Consider the following 26,900-nt stretch of genomic DNA (forward strand, 5'->3'; position numbering starts at 1 on the left):
ATGTCCCCAAAGAGTTGAAATTCTTGCAAACAAACCCAAACACCTTCTTCTTTTTCCTCCCCCCACATTAATGCATTCCTCCGCCATTAACTTCTCCAACACAGATTCTCCTCCTCCTCCTCCTCCTGACATTTCGTCCAGGTATGTGTATCTCCCCTTTCGATTTTATATTTCGATTTACAAAGATTTAATGATGGATTGGGTTTGGGTTATGATTTTGATTTAGTTGTTTAGGTTGTTAGGTTGTGTTTGATGTAATGGAAGTTGAAAGGAGTGAAATTTGTTGAAAATTTTCTTACATTGTGGGTAGCTGCGGGTGGTAGCACCGATTGTGGGTGGAGATGACTAAAAATGTGTTCTAGATGTGATGGATCGCTTAAGCGATCGGTATGTCAGGTAATGTAGCAAATAGATCGCTTAAGCGATCAGGTATGTGACATAAGATCGCTTAAGCGATCTGTTAAAAGTCTGCAGCAGATCGCTTAAGCGATTAGTAAATGGCATAAGATCGCTTAAGCGATCATGCTTATTTATACTGGATCGCTTAAGTGATCCAGTAAACAATATACCAGATCGCTTAAGTGATATACCAGATTTGTCAAGCGACTGTACAGATGCTTTTTAAAATATTTCAACCCTTAATACATTAGTTAAGAATATTTTTTTTTCCTATATTATAGGTTGTTGGCTATTATTAGACATGGCACAAGCTGTTTTGGGTGTTGAATATTTTGGTGAGTAGGTGGAGGAAGAAAGTAGCTAGAAGTGGATTGGGAAGAGCAAAGAAGTTATACCAATTGTTGTGAGCACAGAGGTTAGTTTTGATGAGTTGATTGATGAAATAATTAGAAGAGGTGACTTGAGTTGCTTACATAGTGATATAGTTGTGAAGTATGTTTTAAGCATAGTTCCTAAACATTATAAGGTACCTCCTGCTATATTAAAGTCAGATGAAAGTGTAAAGTTATATATGACTGATGTGGCCGATAATGGTTCGAGGCCGATTTTAAGGGTTTCTTTTATAGAAAAACCATTGGAAGTTGGTTCAAAGGAAGGGGATAACGAGGAAGTTGGTAGAGATTTGCTTGGTTTTAATTTGAACTATGAGGGCATTGATTTGTTAGTTGAAAAATCAAGAGTAGACGGTGAATTGGGTGGTGAGGAGGACACTGTAGAAGAGGTTAGTCATAGGGGGCAGAATGAAAATGTTAAGGGGGAGGACCCCGTACATGTTCTCGCAGATGTAGAGATTCCTTTAAATACAAATTATGTAGAAGGTGTAGTTTGTGAGGAAGAGAACACTATGATCGTTTATGCAGGTTCAGAGGGGGCAATTGCAGGTAGTAGTGAATCAACTCATGTTTTTACGGATGGATCAGAGTTGCGCATAGGGTATTTATTTGACAACAAAGAGGAAGTGGTGAGGAAGCTAAAACTTGTTATCGTGAGAGGTAATTTTGAGTTCATCACCAAAAAGTCAAATTCATTGGTTGTGACGGTTGCATGTCGTGACCGAAAGTGCAAGTGGCGGGTTTATTGTAGAAGGTTGGCGGAGTATGAAAAATTTATTCTTAGCACATATACCCGTGAGCACACATGTGGTTTGGGATATAGTTCAGGTGAGCATCGACAAGCCTCTGCTGATGTTATTGGACAATTTGTCGAAAATCAGTTCGTTGAAGGGAAAGGTTCATCTCCTAAAGACATTCAGAGACTTGTGCGCATAGAGTTGGGATATGCTGTCAGTTACTGGAAATGCTGGAAAGGGAGACAAAATGCACAAGAGTTGACAAACCAAGGTAGCAAGACGGCTTTGCAGTGGGACAGGAATATGATGTTTAAATATTTTTTTGTTGCTTATGGTTCTGCTATAAGGGGTTTTGTAAACATGAGAAAGGTGTTGGCTGTTGATGGTTGCTTTCTGACGGGAAAGTATAGAGGTACATTGTTGGTGGCCATTGCACAGGACAATGAGAATCATACATATCCTGTTGTATGGTGTGTGGTTGACTCTGAGAATGACAAGTCGTGGACTTGGTTTTTTCAGCAATTACGTATGATAGTGCCTGACAGTTACAAGTTGTGCATAATATTCGATAGGCACAACTCTATAAAGAAGGGGATTGCCATTATTTACCCTCAAGCACATCACAGATTTTGTATAAGGCACCTTGGGGAGAACATAAAACAAAAGTTTAAGTGTGCTGGCCTCCTTCAGACATACTACATGGTAGCAAAAGCTTATCGGGTTGATGAGTTCGAGGAGCACTTCCAGCAAATCCGAATCAAGGATGATAGAGTTGCTAAGTATCTTGAGCATGATGTTGGTTTTGAGCGATGAAGTAGAGCTTACTTTCCTGGAAGAAGGTTTGATGTCATGACCATGAACATAGCCGAGTCCATAAATTCGAAGTTGTTAATAGAAAAAGAGTTTCCAATAGTTGTACTTTTTGATGTAATCTAGAGGACATTGTCATGGTGGTTCCATGAGGTCGTACGGAGTCAGATAATTTTACTCAAACCCTTGTTTTGTCAACTGAAAAATTATTTCGAGAACGTATGGAACAGAATGCACTGTTTGCCTATCCTCTTAATGCTCAAGAGTTCACTGTGCGCGGCTATGGTCCGGATGCCTTAGTTAACCTTGTTAGTAAAAATTGCAGCTGTAAAGTGCTTGACATTCAATGTTTACCTTATCCTCATGCACTAGCAGCACTGAAACACCAACGGAAGTCGGATTTTGGTTGAAGAATTTACATGGAACTTTGCTCCCCTCTCTATATGGCAAATCACTACATGCTAGCTTATTCAGAAACGATATATCCAATACCTCCAGAAGAGCAGTGGGTAGTGCTGCCAGAGTTGGTTGACATTATCATCCATCCACCATTCAAGAAGATAGCAAAGGGGAGAAAAAGAGTTAAGCGTATTCCATCAGCTTCTGAGGTTCCCCGGAAGATGACTAAGTGCTCAATTTGCAACCAACCTGGCCACAAGAGAAGCAGTTGCCAAAAGTAATCACATGCAGATCCAGAAAATTAGGTTCAAAGAAGGATAAAATTCAGGGAGTTGCCAAGGCCAACCGTTGATGAGTTATTGTTTTCAATTATTGATGTTTTAAATTTTATTGTTACCTTGAATAAATCATTTTTTATATTTAGTATTCTTGTTACATGGCCTAAATATGTGTTGGTGCAAATTAAGGAGAAAGTATGGAATTAATATGTGTTGGTAATTTTAGTTTGTCAAAATTCAGGAGAAAAGATGGAAAAGTATGTATTGTCCATGATCGCTTAAGCGACTAAGTATATCGCTTAAGCGACAAAGGGTTTTTCATAAAGGATCGCTTAAGCGATATCATGGATCGTTTAAGCGATCATGCACTTGGGCAGATATTGATTCTGCCTCGGACTTGATCGCTTAAGCGACACTGTGTAAAAGCAAAGAGTCGCTTAAGCGACACCCTAAATTACTTAAGCGATCGTGCATCTGGCAGATATTGATTCTACGTCGGACTTGATCGCTTAAGCGATAGAAAATCGCTTAAGCGACCTTATGTAAACGCAAAGAAATCATCGCTTAAGCCAGACACAATGTAAGATTTGAAAATTAACAAAACACCCTCTAGGTTTTTTAAATAACTAAACACCCCTGTAATGAAAACATTAAAGTTACAAAAACACCCCCACTCACCCATTAAATTCTGACAGCCGGTCATCACTACCGGAGGGTTGCCGGAGTTGCCGTATCGACACACAACCGTCTGAAACTGGCCGGGTGTACCCTGAGATGGCCTTTTCCAGCCAGATCTGGTCGAAAAGGGCCAGATCCACGGCCAAATGTGGCTATGTTTGGTCGTCAATGACCATAAAAAATATGGCCATCGTTGATGGTATGGCCGTCGTTGACGACTAGTTACGACCAGATCTATCAACGACAGGCATACCTTGGTTGTCATTAACGACCGGTTATGGCCAAAGATTTGGTCGTCAATAGCCAGATATTGGGCTGTAACTGGCCGGGAAATTATAGATCGGCGTACTATCGGCAAGGTGCAGTCGATAGTGCGTCATTATACCAGATTCTGGCGATTGGCCACCAGAATCTGGTCAATGTGGGTGGGTGGGGGTGTTTTTGTTAATTTTTAAACTTTTTCTTCATAACATAAAGATGTTAAGAGTTCAAGCAAGAAAATGGCTTCAGAGTTGAGATTTGGACGAAGAAGAAGACGGTGAAATTTTTAGAGCATTGATAAATATTACACTCTTTTGAGATTATTCTCGGTCTAATTTTAAAAGAGTTGTTATTTTAAGAAGTAAACGAAGTTTGAATGACTAATCAACAAATTGTTTGTGCAAATGGTTTTGCAGAGTTACAACTCCGTACATAAAACTAAATGATCTACAGTTATTCTATTACTGTTGTTAGTCCTTTTTTGTTTAATATTTATTATTATTAATAATTTTTTTCATTTCAATAGAATGTGAAAATAACACTTCGGTCTTTGTCGGTCAGCACCGTACATAAAACTGAAAGATCTATTGTTATTCTATTATTTTTGTCAGTTCTTGGCAAGAAAGTATTCTTTATTGAACAAATCGTATTTAATTATTTTTTTTGCCAAGAACTAACACAAATAATAGAATAACAATAGATCATTCAGTTTTATGTACGGTGCTGACTGACAAAGACCGAAGTGTTATTTTCACATTTTATTGAAATGAAAAAAATTATTAATAATAATAAATATTAAATAAAAAAGGACTAACAACAGTAATAGAATAACCGTAGATCATTTAGTTTTATGTACGGAGTTGTAGCTTTGCAAAACCATTTGCACAAACAATCTATTGATTAGTCATTCAAACTTCGTTTACTTCTTAAAATAACAACTCTTTTAAAATCAGACCGAGAAGAATCTCAAAAGAGTGTAATATTTATCAATGCTCTAAAAATTTCACCGTCTTCTTCTTCGTCCATATCTCAACTCTGAAGTCATTTTCTTTCTTGAACTCTTAACATCTTTATGTTCTGAAGAAAGAAGAAGAAGATATGTTCACTAAGCTTGCATGGTTATCTAGTTCTCTTCTACCCAAATCCCTACCCTTGAATTTGAGAATGATTATTGTAGAGTACAAAGGAAATTAGGCATGATCGATTAAGCGACGTGAGGTATCACTTAAGCAAATCATGGCTTATGTATATAGAATCGCTTAACCGATATATAACATCGCTTAAGTGATCCTATATTTGACAATGATTATTCTACAAAAGGAAATTCGCTTGATCGCTTAAGCGATTTAATGTCTCGCTAAGCGATATATCAGATTCTGGCCATATTACAGCGGTTGGCCGCCATAATCTGGTCAATGTCGGTGGGTGGGGGTGTTTTTGTTAATTTTTAAACTTTTTTCTTGGGGTGTTTAATTTAATTAATAAACTTAAGGGGTCTAAAGGAATTGGATCAAATATGGTAGTATTTCCTAAATAATGAAACAAACAGTTATTTTGAGAATATAATTGGGAATAGGGTGGAAAATAATTAACCAAACGGACCCTAAATTACTTACAGTTATTATATTACTGTTGTTAGTCCTTTTTTTTTAATATTTATTATTATTAATTATTTTTTTCATTTCAATAGAATGTGAAAATAACACTTCGGTCTTTGTCGATCAGCACTGTATATAAAACTGAAAGATCTATTGTTATTCTATTATTTTTGTTAGTTCTTGGCAAGAAAGTAATATATAAAAAATATAATATTAATATAAAATTGAACTCTACAACCATATGCTCCACACTCTGCAGACCAACAGAGTGCCAGAATTTTTCAGAAACTTTTTCACTATGAACTGTGGCTCCTATTATCACAATAAGTATTTCAGCACAACTGTTGTAACCTTCTTAAGCGACCAAAGCTAAATAGACAGGATTGCTGAAGTGATTAAGGGTAATTTACTTCAATATTTCTTTTCCAAGTTTATGGATATATGTTTAATATAGACATAAACATTCTACACTATATATGTTTAATATAGACGTAAAAGAACCATATGTTTAATTAAAATATAATAATGACCATCTTCCACTGAATGAATCGTACACCCTATATGTTTAATATAGACGTAAACGTTCTACACCATATATGTTTAATATAGATGTAAAAGAACTAATTTAATTAAAATATAATAACGATCATGGTCTACTGAACGAATCGTACACCTTATATGTTTAAGATAGCGTTAATCGCTTAACCGATCTTGTGAAATACAATAAAAATAATCCAAATACAGTCGATCACTTAAGAGATTTTATTACTTGCTTAAGTGATACTGTGTATTTAGACTTAGTCGCTTAAGAGATCTGGTGGTATTTATGATATCGCTTAACCGATTCTATACTTTTACACTTGGTCGCTTAAGCGATCACGAACAAAGAATACATAAGTGCCCACACGAACAATCGCTTAATCGATCGTGTCCGAGGCAGAACAACATCTTCCCAAATGCAAGATCGCTTAACCGATCATTTGTATCGTTTCAGTGATTCTTTGCTTTTACTCTTGGTCTCTTAAGCGATCATGTCCGAGGCAGAATCAACATCTGCCTAGATGCAAGATCGCTTAAGCGATTCATTGCTTTCACTCTTGGTCGCTTAAGCGATCGGAGATAGATGATATGCCCAGATGATAGATCGCTTAAGTGATTCATCTCTTTTTCTCATGGTCGCTTAAGCGACCATGTTCGAGGCAGAGTCAGCATATGCCCAGATGCAAGATCACTTAAGCGATACATTGTATTGCTTAAGCGATTCATCGCTTTTACTCATGGTCGCTTAAGCGATCCTTGATAGCTAAAGCGATCATGTCCGAGGCAGAATTAACATCTGCCCAAATGCAAGATCGCTTACGCGATTAAGAGTATCGCTTAAACGATTCATTGCTTTTACTCTTGGTCGCTTAAGTGATAGATCGCTTAAGCGACACTGTCCAAGGCAGAATCAACATATGCCCAGATGCAAGATCGCTTAAGCGATTAAATGTATCGCTTAAGCGATTCATTGCTTTTACTCTTGGTCGCTTAAGCAATCATGTCCAAGACAGAACAACATCTGCCCAGATGCAAGATCTCGCTTAAGCGATTCATCGGTTTTACTGTTGGTCACTTAAGCGATCCTTGATCTCTTAAGCAATCATGTCCGAGGCAGAATCAACATCTGCCCAAATGCAAGATCGCTTAAGCGATCTTTTGTATCGCTTAAGTGATTGCTCGCTTTTACTCTTGGTTGCTTAAGCGATTTAGGTGATCGCTTAAGCGATCCTTTCTAGAAAACTCATTGTCGCTTAAGCGATATATTTGGTCGCTCATATATCGCTTAAGCGATCATGGGCAATGCAGATTTTTCGACCTCACATGCATTATGTGATAATCTCTCTTCACAGATCTAATTTCTAAATTACTGTGATTGTGATACATTTCGACCTCACTCATTTTCATAAATAGTATTGATATCAGTTAACATTTGATTCTACGTCCTTTCTATTGCGATGAAATTGGTGCATTCGAGACTGACAAGAGAGTATTCCGCACAACATAAAATTAATGAAATTTGACAAAGATACATTGGCCAACAATGAATAACAATGATTCATTGGAACTGGGCACCAAATTAGAAGAATCAAGTACTCTGTAAATTCCTCTCGAATCCGAAAAGAATAAGCAGCAAAATTAAGTAATTTATATCAAGCTAATTCTTCACAAATCAAAATATAAGAGACATCAATGTAATTGAAAGTTTAAACTTAAAATCATCCATAATAGTGCCAAAACACAATAAATCCAATTCCAAGTACCATTTTTTCCTCTCATTTCCCTTCTATACATTCTCATCCATGACTCAATGCAAACCAAAATTGTTCCAATAGCAAAACAAAAAGGATTAACAAAATATAGTCTTACGATAAACTTCAAATACCAAAAACTCACACTACTGTGACACCCCAAGCCACTTTGAGAAGTTTTCGAATTCTATATAATCACTGTCTGAGATCATTGTTTGGTACCATGCCTTGCCAGCAGCCTTGATTGCAGATGCCTTGCCAGCAGCCTCCTGTGACACCCCAAGCCACTTTGAGAAGTTTTCGAATTCTGTATAATCACTGTCTGAGATCATTGTTTGGTACCATGCCTTGTCAGCAACCTTGATAACAGATGCCTCCTCATTGCCAGCGGCCTTGATTGTAGATGCCTTGCCGGTAACCTATTGTGGCACCCCAAGCCACTTTGAGAAGTTTCCTCTCATTGTTTGCCAGCAATTTGCAAAATTATCCAGCACACTTGTAGCCACGTCAACTTTTCTAAATTAAAAAAAAAAAATAAAAAAAGATTTTGAGGGCCATTTGTTAAATGGAAACTTGGGATGTCCGGGGAGTTAAATTTTCTCTCTTCACGAACCCAACTATTGCTTTCACCATCTGTTAATTTATTTAACCAAACTAAGCTTAAAGTAGGAGTCTTACTCGCTTTCACGAATATAGCCGAAACAGAAGCTTTTATGGTGTAAAATGTTTGCGTCCAAAGAGGATAAGTTATGGAGTGCAAGATTGAGAAGTTCACTGAGTCCGTCTCTTTTAGTAAAGCTCTGTATAAGCATGACACCTGCAGGCATTAGCACCACAACCCAAGTATCAACATCAATATACATAAACTACAAAATTCAAAGTCCAACTTCCATACCTTTTGATTGGGTTTTGGTCACTCAAAAGAGCCATATTGATGCGTGTTTCCTACAACATGCAATATGTAGAAGTATAATAGTCGCACAAGTAATATAGTGATGAGTGAGTATCGTTCCCACGAGGATTCTTGCTAAGCACTAAGTTTTCTACCGTTTTCAAGTTGAGAAATCGAATTCTTTTTGGATTAAAGGGAGCAATTTAAACTATAATTAAAACAAAATTTACTAGAATAAACTTAACTATGAAAGCAAGATTAAAAATGGGATAAATCAATTCAAACAAACGGGTAGGGTTTTGACTTCATTCAGACTCTATGGGTTAAACTTTAAGAATAAACTAAATTCATATTCTCATGCGGGACTGTAAATCGAACTCTCTAAAGTGTCCAACATACCTTTCCAGCTATGTTGTTCTACTCTTCCCTATTAACCTTTCGCACCCAACAAAGAAAGTTAACAAATCTAAGTTCATTAAGCACAAGAATCCTAGATTGATTTCACGGTTCTTGAATCTATCTCTAGCATCCAATATCAACGGTGATTACCCAAGAAGCTAACATGAATTATCTCTCATGTTCATCACATACAAACAATAAAAAAAGAATAATCACACAATCAAAGAAAATCATATGAAATTAAAATCATCACTTCTAACCCATTAGAATCCAAACTACATCAAAACCCTTACCTAAAATAGGTTAGTTCATGGCTAAATCAATAACAAATTAAAAGAAATGAAAAACTCCAGGTTCAACATAATGGAAACACAAGAAAGGAAAAGAATCTCCCCAAATTGATGAATCCACTGGTTTCCTCGAATCTCAACTTTGTTAATCCAAAATCACTCAAAAATGAATCTAAAATAATGTAAAAACTCTCTCTATCTCCACGAACGCCCTAAACAAAAGACTAAGTATTTCTTTTATACCTCACCAAAATATTAGCACTTAGCCTAAAAACGAAACTGTGCGTTTTACAAAAGTGGAGTACGCGACTTCACAGCGGCGAAGAAGGAATCTGCTGCGGCGAAGAAGGAATCTGCCGCGGCGACAAAGGAGATGAATCTGGTGCGTATTGGCCCATTTCGCAGTGGCGAAGAAACACCTTCGCTGCGGCGAAGCTTCCTGAAGAATTTTGAAATTCCAGAATGCCCTCCGCGTGCTTCTGAGTCCAAAAACTCCAAATCTGCCTTTATTCGCTCGAAATTTCCATTTTAACCTGAAACACGAAATGTAAGCAATTAAGTAGCAATTCAGGCAAAAATAGACTAAGAAGATACTAAAATCGGCCTAAAAGCTTAAATAAATTAGTATAATCCTCGGATTATCAAATGCCCCCAAACTAAGGAAATGCTCGTCCTGAGCATAAGGTACAAAACAAGAAAAAAAAAAAAAAAAAAAAGAAACACAACTTTCAAACACACAAAACAGCAAATGACAAAAATTAAACAAGAGAAACAAAAGACTGACTCACAAAACAAAGCTAGAATTTATAACAATCTTAAAAGTTGTTGCAAAATATTAATAGAAAATGTTTAACACTCCAAGAAGTTATAAGTTGCATCGACTTTCTTTCTCAATTGGTCCCCGAGTAGGTAATCCCCACTTCAATCCGCCTTCTGCTTCCGGATTATTTTATGCAGGAATGCAAAGTTTATCAAATGGTGGAGACTCCATAAGCCTAAATATCGAACTACTCCACTAATGAGGACTAGACAAAGATAAGAATCAAAAGGTCTTAGTAAGCTTGTAACGCTAGGCTAGGGAAGTGGGTTCCAAGAAAAAGGATAGGAAATACAAAGTAATAGAACTCGGTTTTCCTATGCAAACACTCAAATCAAATCGAACTCCATTCTTCTCAACCACAATCAACGTATCCACTAATTACACCCCTCAACTTGTATCTTTCTTATTTCTGATACCATAAATGCGCGGGTCTAAGGTGTACGTGGCATTGTTAAACCAGAAGTCGCCAAGTACTGCTAGGCAGTTTTTAAGGCGGTTATTGGTTTCCAGTCGAGTACCCTTAAACTTGGCAAAAGAATTTTTTTTTTTTTTTTTTTACATCAATAAAACAAAATTTATACAATCAAGACAATCCATTGAATTGAGGTGAACCACCTCTTTTATTTTTTGCCCTTCTTACAACCCCAAACTATTCTTTTAGTCAATTCGTACAACTCTTGCTTTCTTTTGTTTTGCATAAGGACGATTTCCTAAGGGTACGCCATAGTGTTTAGGGTATAAGGATTGGACAATTTTGGTAGCCAAGAAAAATAAAGCAATAATGATCAAAACGGCTCAAATGGGTAACTAGGGACATTTCTTCATAGGTTGGCTAGAAAGGCTCAAACATTCCAAAAAATAATGCCTAAATCATCTCCTCAACCATGTCTAATCCTAGAATTTCGCCTCAAGCATTTCTCTACTAGGTTCTAGAGTCCACAACATTATCAAACTTTACCTAAGTACATAAAATGAATCTAAGCATGCCGACAAAGTGAAAATTGTGGTTGAACCACTCAACAAACCTCAATCAAAATTCAGTCAATAAACCTAAACTGAAGTAATGCTTAACATTTCTAACAATAAAAATGCAACAATTCAATCGCATCATTGATTTATACAATTCATCATCGGCAAAAACAATCAACCAAAATACAATAAACAGAATCAAAATTTTTTAATTTTCCTACCCCAAACAAAGATGACATTGTCCCCAATGCCCATTACGCATAAATTAGGAATAGAAAAATAAAAATAACAAAGGTAGAGATAGTTCGATTAATCCGTGAAGTTTCACTCATAGTGCACACCCGATCGGTGACCTTTTCATCACCCACATCTGTCAAAACAGAAACTGTGGTATCCACTTGGTTAGAAAAATTTATAGACTAATATGAAAGTATTAACACTAATCTCGTCCTTGCACAAACTACAAACGAAACAACTACAACAATCCAAAACAAAATATAAACTGAGTTTAATGTTTGCAATGAAAAAAAAATCAATGAAAAACAATTAAAATAAAGAAAAACAAAACAGGTGTTCCGGTGCTCATCTTCGCTCCCTCGTCTCCTCTTATCCTCATCTTCCTCTTCCGACTCTGAGCCCATCCACTCATCTGAATCCCAGTCGACCCATTGGAATCCTGAAGTGTTAACGTTGAGTTGTTAAAGCTACCTTCTGCATCTCATACATCATCTGGGTTGCAACCAACCAATCTTGACGTTTTGCCATCCGTTTCATCATACCCATCATCTGCTGCATCATCTCCTTCTGTGTAGCTGTGGAGCTGGAGGATGTGACATGGCCTTGGTGGTTCTCTGTCGTTTTGTTCCTGCCGTTTGCTCAGCTTCCGGACATTCAAGATGCTTCTAAAAATAATCTGAATCAAGGATAGGGGCAGCATGAATACATTGCTCATCAGCTTCTACCTGGCTCCAGCTCTAATGCACAAGGTTGTAATGAGATGTGGGAAAGAATAACTTGATCGTGTGGTTTGGCGGCATGATGAAGTTGTTAAAGTAATTCTTCCCACATTTATACTCTTTCCTGGGCAATAGAATAAAGCAGTAATGCTTTTTCGTAAGTTACTGTGCTATAATGGTTTCCAGCATCAACTCGCACTAACAAAATATTGCCACACTTGAGCAATCGGTGTCAAAGAAGTTCCCTTAATGGTCTTTTTTGTTTCTTCGACACTAACCAAGTTGCATCCGGTTTTACAATGACCAGAGGAATGAACTATCCTAAACTGTGTCCCCCTAAACCTTCCCTACTCATCCTGATCAAATCAGGCAAGTTATAAAACTTATTGATCACATCTTCTGTAAACGGCACATCAACCCCTCTCCACAATGTAAAACCCTCTTCACAATCCGGGAGGTTGGCATAAAACTCCCTTACTAGCGGCTCTACAGCCGGTTGTGCAGGAGCACTCATAAACAGTTCCATCGTCTCCTCGACTCCAATCAAGCCTGACTCGCAGTTAGTCCGCTCTCAGGAATAAAGCCCTTATCCTTCTGGATAGCCCCTTGATATCGTTCTGGGCCTCTCATTCACAAAACAGTGTCCACTTTCTTTCTTTTCCCTTTCCTTGTATGGCAACTTAACTTTGGGTATACATTTTCTATAATTCAACTCATAGTGCACCCCAAAAATTCAAGCCTAGGTTCCCCTCTACAAACAATTCAAACCTGAAAAAGGAAATTTGAAAACACTTCCAAAAATTCGCAATCAGACCCCCAAACTACGATTTCTCCAAATTCAACAAAACTCTCCAAAACTCAAAACCACACTCCTCAATATCACAACATGACAATAACCCTTCCTCAACAAGATCAAACTCACAAATCACCCAAAAAATCGCAACTCAACCTAATCAATTTTTCAGATCTACAATTTAAAATTAAAATTTAAAATGTGCGAAAATGAGTTTAGGGAACTTGAGATCTTACCAATACGAAGATATTCGCCGCCAATTTATCCAGAATCACCAGATTGGAAAGCCCCAAATTTATTGAATCTGAAATTTCGTGAAATTTTCGAAAAATTTGTTGTTGAAACGAGTTGTTTTGGTGTTTGGAGGGTTAAGGAGTGAAAACTTTGGTTGGGAAAGCACTTGGGAGGCAAAGATTGAATTGAAAATTTTCTCTGAAATGTATTTGAAAATCGCGTGGAAAATGGAAAGCCAAAGTAGTGAGTATATATAGAAAACAGGCTTTGCCGCGGGCGAAGTTCTTCGTCATGAACCCTAATTTGAAACCCAGGTTTCGCCGTGGCGAAGCAAAATACTCACGGGGGGAAAAATTATAGTGGCTAATCGCCCGGCGAAGTAAAAGTCTCGCTGCGGCGAAAATTGCTTAGAGAAATTTCGTCCAACCTACTTCGTCGCGACGAAGAAAAATCTTCGCGGGGAGATAAAATACAGTACCTGCCACAAATTTCAGGTGCTTCGCCTGGTGAAGAAGAATCTTCGCCGCGGTGAAGTTTGGGACTTTTCAAAACTAATTTTTACCCAATGTGCTTCGCCGCGGCGAAGAATACTTCGCCCGGCAAGTCTGGAGCTTTCTTTCCTTGCCTTAGCTGAAAACTTCACCTGAAACACCAAAAACACAAATTAAAATTCATGCAAATTCATCAAAACATCAAGCACATTTAAACACACTGAAATAAAAAAACATAGAAGAACACAAATTTAAAACACTTGTGGTTGCCTCCCAAGAAGCGCTTGTTATAGCGGTAAGCTTGACTCTCTCAATTTTTCATGTCGGAATGTCAAGCCGTATTGGGAGGATTGCAACTTATCACCCCATCAATGTATGGCTTCAATCTCTGTCCATTGACTGTAAAAGTGCCCTTTTCTTCATGTGTAACTTCCACTGCTCCGGATGAGTAAATTCTGTAATCGGAATGGTCCGGACCATCTAGACTTAAGTTTTCCGGGGAATAGCCTAAGTCTAGAATTGAACAACAACACTCTTTGCCCCACTTTAAAATCCTTCTTCTTGATATGCTTGTCATGCCACCTTTTTGTCTTCTCGTTGTAAATTCGAGCATTTTCATATGCTTCGAGACGGAACTCATCGAGTTCGTTCAAAGTCAGCATCCTTCCTCCCCAGCAGCTTTAAATCATTTAGCGCTTGACTGCCCAGTATGTTTTGACTCGAGTTCTACCAGTAAGTGACATGCTTTCCCATAAACCATTCTAAATGGGGACATACCAATTAGATTCTTAAATGCAGTTCGGTAGGCCCATAATGCATCATCCAATTTCTGTGACCAATCCTTCCTGATGCATTAACTGTCTTTTCCAAAATGCCTTTAAGCTCTTTATTCGACAGTTCCACTGCCCACTCGTTTTGGGATGGTAAGGTGTTGCAACTTTATGTGTCACTCCATACTTACCCAAAAGTGCATCCAACTGCCTATATCAAAAGTAGGAACCTCGTCGCTATATTGCCCGTGGTATCCCAAACCTTGAGAAATATGTTTTCTCACCAAGTTAATCACTACCCTAGCATCATTAGTCGGCAATGCAACTGCTTTTACCCACTTCGACACGTATACACCGCTATCAATATATATGTATTCCCAAAAGAATTTGGGAAGGGACCCATGAAATGAATCCCCCACACATCAAAAAGCTCAACCACCAGGATGTTGTTCAACGGCATCTATCTCTTTTTGAAATATTACCACTCTGTTGACATTGCTCGCACTCCTGAATCATCGGAAAGAATCCTTAAAGAGGGTTGGCCAATAAAACCTGATTGTAGAACCTTGGCTGTTGTCCTAGTTCCTCCAAAATGGCCATACTTCCCTCTCGTGACAATGCCATAGAATGCTTTTCATCTCCCTCCGGGACACATCTCCGTATCACTTGGTCAGCATAGTGTCTGTATAGAAATGGCTCTTCCCAAAAGTAGTACTTCAAATTTGAGAAAGATTTGTTCTTTTGTTAGAATGTATACCACTTGGGAGCACCCTTGGACAATAATTTGCAAAATCTGCATACCATGGTGTTTCATGCACTCTCATCAACTTCTCATCCGGAAATGTTTCCGTAATTGGACTTCCTCTTCATTTCCTTGGATTGGTCTCTCAATTCTCGACAAGTGATCTGCCACACATTTCTAACCCTTTCTATTGCGAATTTCCAACTCAAACTCCTGAAACTGAGGTTTCGCTTCTTGCTTTGCCAATAGGTGCCTAAGTGCTGAATGGTCCGTGGAGACGATCACCTTTGCACCTAACAAATACGAACGAAATTTGTCAAAAGAAAAAACCACAGCCAACAAATCGTTTTCAGTGGTGGTGTAATCAATTGTGCATTAGTGAGTGTTTTGCTAGCATATTGAATTACTGCAACTTTTGTTCTTCCGCTGTCTTAACACTACCCCTAAAGCAAAATCACTAGCATCACATATTAATTCAAATGGCAGTCCCCAATCGGGAACTGCAAAATATGTGCGATATTAATAATTTTTTTAGGGTTAGAAAGGCATGCATGCTTTCATCATTAAAATCAACAAAAAATCTTATTCAATGAATTGCAAAGGGGTTTAGAATATTAGAAAAATCCTTGATGAATCGTCTGTAAAACCCGCATGCCCTAAGAAACTTTGGACCGCTTTGACATTGATGGGTGGGGCAGCTTCTCTATACTTCTGTCTTTGCTTGATCAACTTTTATCTGTCCTTTGAAATCTATGATCGAGCACTATCCCTCCTGGACCATGAAATGACACTTCTCCCAATTGAGACTAAGTTCGTTCCTTACATCGCTGTAAAACAAGAGAAATATTCATTAGACAGCTATCAAAAGACGAACCAAAAACTGAGAAGTCATCCATGAAGACTTCTACGAACCATTCCACCATGTCTCCAAAGATCGACATCAGCACTCTGGAATGTTGCTAGTGCATTGCATAACCCAAAAGGCATCCTTCGGAAGCAAGGTGCCATAGGGGCAAGTAAAGGTCGTTTTCTCTTAATCCTCAGGAGCAATGGCAATCTGGTTGTATCCTGAATATCCATCTAGGAAACAGTAATGACAGTCCTGCCAACTCTCTCTAACTCTGATCAATGAAAGGTAGTGGAAAATGATCCTTCCTTGTCGCCTAATTCAATTTTTGGTAATTAATGCACACTCTCCAGCCCGTCACCGTCCTAGTTGGTATCAATTTGTTACTCTCATTCCTTACTGCCGTGATACCTCCCTTCTTCAGAACCACTTGATTGGGCTCCACCATGGACTGTCGGAAATATGATAGATAATCCCCGCATCTAAGAGTTTCACCACCTCATTTCTCACCACTTCCTTCATTGAAGGATTCATCTTCATTGCATTGTACCCTAGGCTTAATATCATCCTCCATGAGTATCTTATGCATGCAAAATGCGGCAAGATGCCTCTAATGTCCGAAATCGTCCATCCAATTGCTAGTCTATGTTCCCTCAACACCCTAATCAACCGTCTTCCTCCAATTTACTCAATCCTAAACTAATGATCATTGGTAAGGTTTCTGAGTCCCCAAGATATACATATTTGAGGTGGGAAGGTAAAGGTTTCAACTCAAGCTTTGGAGGTTCTTCATTTTTTTCCTTTTCCTTTCCTTTTCAAAATCAACTCCTTAAATTCTAAATCTTGACTCTCATCAATCGGTTGAAGTGTTCTAACAACCTAGCACATTCATTACTGCCAAATCACTACCTCTACGTTTTGGATTTGGCTATACATGCTTTTAGAGAGTAATTGTGGGGTGTTTCTTCAATAAATTCCACAACCAATTTATCCACTACATCGACACTAAAACACGAATCCGTTTCGGATGGAACTTTATCACCTCAAAGACATTGAAAGTTACTATTTCATCTTGAACTCTCAACAGTAACTTTCCTTCTTGACATCTATTAGTGCTCTCCCCGTGGCTAAGAATGGTCAGCCAAAATGAGAGGAATTTCCTTATCCTCTTCCAGTCCAGAACCACAAAATGAGCTAGAAAAATTATCTTATCCACCTTCACAACACATCTTCCACTATCCTCTTCGGATGTTTTATAGACCTATTCGCTAGTTGCAACGACATGGTCGTTGGCTTCACTTCACCAATTCCCAATCTCCTGAAAACAGAAAAGGGCATAATAATACTAGCACCTAAATCACATAAAACATGATCAAACATAATATCTCCTATGATGCAAGGAATAGTAAAAATCCCTGAATCTTTGAGCTTCGGGGGTAACTTCTTTGGAGAATGGCACTGCACTCCTTCATAAGCATCACCGTTTCTCATCTTCTAACTTCCTTTTGTTCGATAGGATTTCCTTAAGGAACTTGCGTAGCTCGGCATCTGCTGCAAGCATCTGCAAAAGGAATGTTAATATGCAATTTTTTAAAAATTTCAATAAATTTTAAAAACTGCTTATCCTGATTCTTTTTCTTTAGTCTCTGAGGAAAAGGCACGGGTGGAGTGTGAGTGCAACTCTGGTGGTATCTCGGGGAATGGAAATTTCTCCTTCTTCTTGTGCCTTTCATCCTTCTTCTTGTTCTCTTCCTCAAACCGCTTGGTTTCTCATCAACTACATCTCTTCATCAACTTCCTCATCAGATCTTTTCTTTCCAGCTTCTTTCTTTCCAGCTTGTTCAACCTCTTCCAAAACTGTCCCCATCCTCAAAATTATGGCATTTGCTGCTCACAGGGTGTCACTGTATTGCTTGGTAAGGAACCTGCAGTCTCTCATTAGCTTCTCGGCCAATAAGCCCATCTGTACCTCAAGATTCCGAATGGTGCCCCTGATTTCTGAAATTCGTCCTTGTCTCATTCATAAATTCGTGGTCTCCTGCATGAATTTCCCAAACATGTCCTCCAACTTGTCACCTTGGATCTCCTAGTAATTATCATCCCTGGTTGGTTATTTGGCAATGTCCTTGAGTTCCATTGATTATTTTGCTGGTTCTGATTGCCCCAAGCCAGATTGGATGATTTCTCCACCCCGGGGTTGTAGTGTTGGAATACGGGTTGTTTGGTTGCCTCTGATTCCCTGCAAGTAGTTCACTTGTTCCGATGATGAAGATGACAAAGCAAATGTGTTCCCCACTTGACACTCACTGCTCACATGGTTTCCTGCACAAAAATCACAAGTTAGTGAGGTGCTTGAATAGAGTTTACCTGCATACTTCCAACTACTTCTGAAGTGCTGTGAGTTGGGCTGAGATGGCTGTGAAGACATCAACTTCATGAAGACCCGCAGATTTTCTGGTATTGCTCTCTCATTGGTCTTTGATAGTTGTTGCTTGCCAAAACCTCAAGAAACTCATAACTCTCTGGTGTCTATTCTGCAAAGCTTCTCCTGATGCGCATCCACCATGGTTTGCAGTTACCTACAGTCTTGTAGAAAGTTTGGACTTGAAGCCAAACTGGAACCATGTGTGTGGACATTTCCTCATCAATTCCTGTGACCTCTCCTAAGCCTCATACATGATCGGATTCCTCTTGTAGAAATGATGTGATATCATTTCTAGTTTCGCTGATTTTGCTGGAGGAAAGAACTTAGTCAGGAACTTCTATGCTAGATCATTCCAAGTTGTGATAGTCCCCGATGGTAGTGCCATTAACCACCCTTAGCTTTATCTCCTAGTGAGAATGGGAATAATCTCAACCTAATGGCGTCATCTGACACTCAGTGACTTGAAGGTGTCACAAATTTCAAGAAGTTCGTAATATGCTGATTCGGATCTTCCTTCAAATCACCATTAAACCTTACCGACTGCTGGATCATTTGAATGATTGCCGGCTTAATCTCAAAGTTGTTAGCTTGGACTGTAGGCCTAGTAATACTCGACCCACAACCATTAATAGTGGGAACTGAGAATTGCCTAGTGTCTTGTTTTTCTGGTTCTGCAATTCAACAACTATTCTTCTGTTTCAACCATTATATCCTCTCTTTGTCTTCCTCTCTATTAAGTCGTCTGGCGGTTCTCTCAATCTCAAGATCAACAGGAACCACTGGCTGACGTCTTACTCTTCGCATAAACTGCACAGAATTAACGAAAGAAAGTGAGATCACAAACCAACTGAAAATTTAAAACAAAAATTAAAACTTCAATCTAGCTAACTAAGAAAAACTTAATGTTAACTTAAAACTCAATCCCGGCAACGGTGCCAAAAACTTGATGCGTGTTTCCTACAACATGCAATATGTAGCAAGTATACTAGTCGCACAAGTAATAGTGATGAGTGAGTATGTTCCCACGAGGATTCTTGCTAAGCACTAAGTTTTCTCCGTTTTCAAGTTGAAGAAATCGAATTCTTTTGGATTAAAGGGAGCAATTTAAACTATAATTAAAACAAAATTTTACTAGAATAAACTTAACTATGACAGCAAGATTAAAAATGGGATAAATCATTCAAAACAAACGGGTAGGTTTTGACTTCATTCGGACTCTATGGGTAAACTTTAAGAATTAAACTAAATTCATATTCTCATGCATTGACTGTAAATCGAACTCTCTAAATTGTCCAACATACCTTCATGCTATGTTGTCCTACTCTTCCCTATTAACCTTTCGCACCCAACAAAATGAAAGTTAACAAATCTAAGTTCATTAAGCACAAGAATCCTAGATTGATTTCATCGGTTCTTGAATCTATCTCTAGCATCCAATAATACAACGGTGATTACCCAAGAAGCTTAACATGAATTAGTCTTCCATGTTATCACTACAAACAATAAAAACAGAATAATCACACAATCAAAGCAAAATCATATGAAATTAATAATCATCAACTTTCTAACCCATTAGAATCCGAACTACATCAAAACCCTAACCCAAAATAGGTTAGTTCATGGCTAAATCAATAAAACAATTAAAAGAAATGAAAAACTCCAGGTTCAACATAATGGAAACAAAAGAAAAGGAAAAGAATCTCCCCAAATTGATGAATCCACTGGTTTCCTCGAATCTTCCAACTTTGTTAATCCAAAATCACTCAAAAATGAATCTAAAATAATGTAAAAACTCTCTCTATCTCTCCACGAACGCCCTAAACAAAAAGACTAAGTATTTCTTTTATACCTCACCCAAAATATTAGCACTTAGCCTAAAAACGAAACTGTGCGTTTTACAAAAAGTGGAGTACGCAGACTTCACTGCGGCGAAGAAGGAATCTCGCCGCGGCGACAAAGGAGATGAATCTGGTGCGTCACTCGCCCATTTCGCCACGGCGAAGAACAACCTTCGCCGCGGTGAAGCTTCCTAAAGAATTCTGAAATTCCAGAATTGCCCTCCGCATGCTTCTGAGTCAAAAAACTCCAAATCTGCCTCTATTCGCTCAAAATTTCCATTTTAACCTGAAACACGAAATGTAAGGAATTAAGTAGCAATTCAGGCAAAAATAGACTAAGAAGTATCTAAAATTCGGCCTAAAAGCTTAAATAAATTAGTATAATCCTCGGATTATCACATATGCCTATGGAAGCACTCAACAGCCCAGCACTCCCGACAGTTGCTCATTGTCTCGTCATTCAAACCGTCCATCGGGGTGTTGGTCATGTCGAACTCAATAAATTTCAGGGCATATGCCCCACAATCAACACTATAATAGGAAGAAGGCATTAGCATTAGAATCAGCTTATATAATAGAACAATTGTATTATGTAAGTTAGTTTTATACAAAAATTACCTTGACTCATTTGTTGGGACGGGAAAGCTCTTGAGTGGCTACTTTCCCGTCAGTACTTGATCACCGAAGTGCTCAAACATCTGGCTGTCGCGCAACAGCTATGGGAACAACACAAACAATGGCTGCAACTCGATCTCCAACTGCTTGTCTCAACAAATAGTTGAGTTGCAGTCAAGGATCTTCAGCAACCCCGCCTCTAAAAGCGCGAAGACTGCTATCCAGTGCATATCCTTGATGTTAATGATGCAGTAGACTCTTTTAACCTTTGCCCAACTGTGGCCATATTTGGGCCTTTCCCCCCATACATATTGCATGATCTTGTCATCAAACTGAAAATCATCAGGGATGCAGTTCAAGTCTTCTGTGCCCAATCTTTTTCGCTTGGCTTCTTTTGTTGCACCTCTACCAATGGCCTTTTTCATTAAACTGTGACATGTCGTTACGAGCATTTGGTCAAAGGCCACATCAGTGATGGCACAATCGAGATAAAATAGATCACCATTACTGCTCTGTCGTAGCCTCATCAGTGCCAATACCTCATCGATGTGCTGCATCAAATAAAAACAACATGATATGTATACAAAGCCTCATGGAAAATATAAGCAAAAATAAGGAAAATTAAGCGAAAATAACTCACCGAGTTGTCAAGCCACCTGCCTATCGTCAACATCTTTTCAAACCAGTCCCGAGGATAATCCCCGGTCTTACACTTTACATGGGCATCACTTCCAGATTCATTATAATAGGCATATAAGAGTTTTTTATTTTCCTTTTCTATTGGCCTATACAAATCGACATTTAACTCCATTTTCCTTGCCCACTTCCTCCATTTGTACATCCCCGCTTCCTTGGCCTCCCGCCCCACCCTCCTTTATTATCACTGCCCCACTTCCTCTAGCAACCTCCCCCATTTTTGCTTCTTCCTCAATTTGTTTCTTCATTTTCCTCTTCTTTCCATGTGTTACTATAGTGTAAGGCGATTTGACAAATTTGCTCTTTCGGCTCTCTCTTTTCAGCCCAGGGTGAAATTCAACTGCCTTCAATACTCCACCAACTTCCTCCTCCATCCTACCAACTTTCTCTTCCACCTTATCCACTTTCTCCTCCACCATTTTCATCCGCTTTTCCATCTTCTCAAACCTCTCATAAATGGCTATTGTAAAACTCTCAAACAAACCGTTTATGAGGTCAACCGCCTCATTCTCTCGACCCCGATGCCTCGGGAAAGAGGTACATTTTGTACCGATTTGCCAATTGGGTGGAGGCATACGAACCTCTTCCTCTTCCTCTCTTTCCTCCTCGTTCTCTCTCCCGCCGATTGGAGCTTTATCATCCTCGGCGTCAACCACATTCTCAAGTAGTGGCCCTGTAACTGCCCTCACATGCGTGACCCCTTCTAGGTCCCGCATTAGACAGTCTATCCCTTCATCTGGTTCATCCTCTAGTTGTTGAAAAGATGTGACATACTGCTTTTCCGCTTCATCCCTAGTAGCGGTGAGGAAATGACGGACGACTCCCTGCAATAAGAAACAAAATCAATCAGATTTAAGCCACATTTTAAAACAAGTGCATATTCAAAAGCTGAATCCTTTAATCTTACTCGAGCTGCTTGAATTTCAATGTCTATTTGGTCATAATCCCAATGGGTACACTTCTCAACGTGCCACTACAACATCCTAGGAAATTGTTGTCGCTCATCTGAAGTCTTCATCCTCCTCCTCGCCTTAGCGAGGACAGGGACGACCTCATACATCCAAGCCTACATTGTAAAAAAATAGTCCATATCATAATTCAAACCCATATATTACAAAAAAAATAACAAAAAGCTATTACTATTTACCTGCATTGCCCGTGGGAAGCCAAACAAATTGTACGTGCTCGGTCTATTCTTCCCGACCCATTGGGAGTGCTTTGACGCCATGACTTTTAGTTGTAGGGAATCTCCATGGTTCACTTAAATGATACCCGTCCCCACGGATAAGCATTAAAGAAGTCCAAGTTGCTTACAAACATCACCCAATCCATATCAACGGCTTTTGTTGAGTCAACAACCATTAGGATCGATTGTAGGAACAATAGCAAGCAAATTTTGAACTTCTCTGAAGAGGTTAACCCACCTTCTTCTAACCTCTCCTCTAAATCCTATCCCGTAATAGATGCATACCCTCCCAAAACCTTGTTAGCCAAGCTTTTGGCTGCCCTACTCTGCTTTATTTTATTTTGCAAATGCCTTTATTATAGACACTAATTAAAGGAAAAGTAACGTGAATGTAATGTATACTTGCTTTTTTGTGGGTGTCCAACAAATGTGAACACAAAAAACATAAGATATAATGTTGCAATTGGGAGGATCTCATTAAGAAGTATTTATTGCTAGAGATAGAAGTGTTTCAAGAGACTTGTAATGAAAATGTTGTTCCTAATGAAAGCACAATGGTTACTGTCCTTTCCGCTTGTGCTCATTTGGGTTCTCTTGAATTGGGCAACTAGGTTCACTCTTGGATTGAAGAACATAGACTTGGTACTAATCTTCATACTGTTAATGCGCTATTGATATGTACTCAAAATGTGGTGATTTGGAGAAGGCTCATGAATTGTTTGACAGTACATAGCAAAGGGATGTTATTTCATGGAATATTATGATTGGTGGCTATACTCATATGAGCCACTACAAAGAAGCATTAATGTTATTTCGGCAAATGCTACGATCAGATGTAGAGCCTAATGATGTCACATTTTTAAGCATTCTTCCGGCTTGTGCTTATTTAGGTGCGATTGATCTTGGCAAATGGATTCATGCTTATATAGACAAGAACTTCCAAAAACTAAACAATATATCCCTCTAGACAAGTCTTGTTGACATGTATGCTAAATACGGAAATATAGAGGCAGCAGCATAAGTTTTTGACACCATGAGTTCCAAAAGCTTGGCTTCTTGGAATGTAATGATATCTGGGTTAGGCATGCATGGGAATGCAGATAAGGCTCTTGAACTCTTCTCGAGAATGATCAGTGAAGCATTCAAGCCAGATGGTATTATCAAACATCTATGCAGGAGTTGGTAGATGGGATGATATAGCAAGGATAAGAACCAGGCTAAATGACAAGGGAATGAAGAAGGTTCCTGGTTGTAGCTCAATTGAGGTGGACAGTTGATGCGTGTTTCCTACAACATGCAATATGTAGCAAGTATACTAATCGCCCAAGTAATAAAATGATGAGTAGAGTATCGTTCCCATGAGGATTGTTAGCTAAGCACTAAGTATTCTACTGTTCTCAAGTTGGAGCAATCGACTTCTTTGGATTGATGGGAGCTATTTCTAATTAAACTGAACAATAAATTTTAAACTAAAATTTAACTAAGAATGCAAGATGAAAAATACGGATAATCAATTCAAGTAAAACGGGTAGGGTTTTGACTTCATTCGGATTTTATGGGTTAAACCTAAAAATTACACTACATTCACATTCATATGCATTGAATGTAAACCGAACTCATTAAGGTGTTAAACATACCTTCTTAGGCTATGTTTTCTTATTCTTCCTTTTTAACTTTCCGCACCCAACAATTTGAAAGTTAACAATTCCAAACTCATTAAGCATAAGAATCCTACAATGATTTCATTAATTTGTGAATCTATCTCTAGTATCCAATACTATAATGGTGATTACCCAAGAAGCCTAACATGATTCATTTCTCAATCTCATCATGTTCATCACATAAAGCATTAAAACTCAGAGCAAACACACAATCAAAACATAGTCATATGAACATAACATGATCAATAAATTAACCCATTAGAAATCCGAATTACAATCAAAACCCTAACCCAAATTGGGTTAGTTCATAGCTAAATTAACACTACAATTAAGAAAAACGATAATAGTCAAGTTCAACATAACGAAAAGTAAGAGAGAGGACAAGAAATCTCCCCAATTGATGAATCGTTTGGTTCAAAATCGAATCTTCACCCTTCTAATCGCTAAATCTCTCTAAGCTTAATCAAAGAAAATGTAAAAGTTGCTAACCCTACTTCCTGCATGACCCTGGGCAAAAAGGTTAAGTGTTTCTTTTATACCTCGCCCCAAATTTCTAAGAAAAACACGCACAAAGTAAAACTGTGCGTTTTACAAAACTGGAAATTACGACTGTCGCCGCAGCAAAGAAGAAATCTCGCCGCAGTGAAGAAAGAAGCAGACTTGTTCGTGTCTGGCGTACTTCGCCGCGGCGAAGGACAAGTCTTCGCCGCGGCGAAGCTACTTGAAAAGTTCTGAATTTACAGAACTGCCACTCTGCTTGCTTCTTCGCTTTCTTCTTTGATTCTCGGTGCTCTCCCTTTGGAACAAGCCTCATCGTGCTTTATCCTGCTTCAGAACTCTCCTAACTTCTGAGATCCGCTAACTTCTGAGTCAAAAACTTCCAATTTTGTCCTTATTTGCTCAAAATGTCCATTTTAACCTGAAACACAAAATGTAAAGAATTAAACAACAATTCAGGTTAAAATGCACCAAAAAGTACCTGAAATCCGAATAAAAAGTCTAATGAAAACTGTATAATCCACAGATTATCAACAGTGTAGTTCATGAGTTTCTTGTGGGCGACAAAGTTCATCTTCAATGCAAACAAATATATGAGATGTTAGATGAAATGGATACACTCTTGGAGAAGCCTGGGTTTGTTCCTGATACATCGGAAGTCCTGTATGACATGGATGAGGAGTGGAAGGAAGGAGCCTTGAATCATCATAGTGAAAAGTTGGCAATTGCTTTCGGTTTGATTAGTACTAAGCCAGGGACAACAATTAGAATTGTGAAGAATCTTCGAGTATGTGGGAATTGTCATTCTGCAACGAAGCTAATATCAAAGATCTTCAATAGGAAAATTATTGCTAGAGATAGAAATCGTTTCCACCATTTCAAAGATGGTTCTTGTTCTTGCAATGACTATTGGTAAAATTCAAACCTTGAATGTACAATATCTAGGATAAATTTGAAGCGCCAGTCTCATTAAGAAGGTTGCCAACCAACATAAGAAAAGAACCACCATAGGAGACTAAAAACAAATTGTAAACCTTAAAAATATTAGTACTGAACCCGTTCCACTCATGTAACTATGTTTTAAACCTAAATATAAAAGCACCACACCTTTCGATTTTCTGTTGTAAACAGCAACATACCTGCTTCACTGTCTGTAACTGAATCAAGGAAAGCGCCCATCACAAACCACAACTTTGAATAAAAATAGTTGTCCTCTCCCACTTATAACAAACTTCACTTTCTAAAACTTAAAACTCAGGCAACATAATCCCCCCCAGAAAATGCCAATGACCAAAGCAACAACACTAGGCTAAAATCAAGCTAAACTATAAATTTGTCAACTCTGTGAAAATTGTCAAATGCCAACATGCTTTTCTCACCACCTAAAATCCATTCATAGAACAAACATCCTCTGAGACACGAGACTCCAAAATGATCCACATCAGCATTGCGGCCTTAAAGAATTAACCACAAAATATAAGAGTCAAATATTGACATTCTTGTTCATCCATGCAAAACTAAAGCATTATGAAGCACAAAATAAAGAGATTCACTGAAAATAGCTTTGTCATAATAAAACACTTCCAACAAATCTGAAACCCCTCGGTCTGAAGAGGGTGTGCCAACAAAATTCCATGTTCTGAAACCCCTCGCACAACAAAATTCCCCTAAATTCGCACAAATCATCCATTTTCTCATCCAATTAAAAAAACAAGTAAAAATATGTACCATTTCTTCGCCCGCGTCCTCTCCCTGCCTGAATTCTCGCCGTCGTCCTCCTCCTCACCTCAATTCTCGCCGGCGTCCTCCTCCTCACCTGAATTCGCGCTAGTGTCCTCTTCTTCAGAACTGTTTTGTGATTCTTCTCTCTATTGTTGTGCCGCCATCGTCTCCTCTACCTGTGGATCACCTTCACTGATCGGATGATCCACCGGA

At 38.5% G+C, this 26,900-nt stretch overlaps 1 pseudogene; it reads left to right on the forward strand.

Moving 5' to 3' along the window:
• Positions 1–700: 700 nt before the first annotated feature.
• LOC116134909 lies at positions 701–25,881 on the forward strand (annotated as a pseudogene).
• Positions 25,882–26,900: the final 1,019 nt, after the last annotated feature.

This window comes from Pistacia vera, unplaced genomic scaffold (assembly GCF_008641045.1).
Source record: "Pistacia vera cultivar Batoury unplaced genomic scaffold, PisVer_v2 Contig292, whole genome shotgun sequence".
NCBI classification, from domain to species: Eukaryota; Viridiplantae; Streptophyta; class Magnoliopsida; order Sapindales; family Anacardiaceae; genus Pistacia; species Pistacia vera.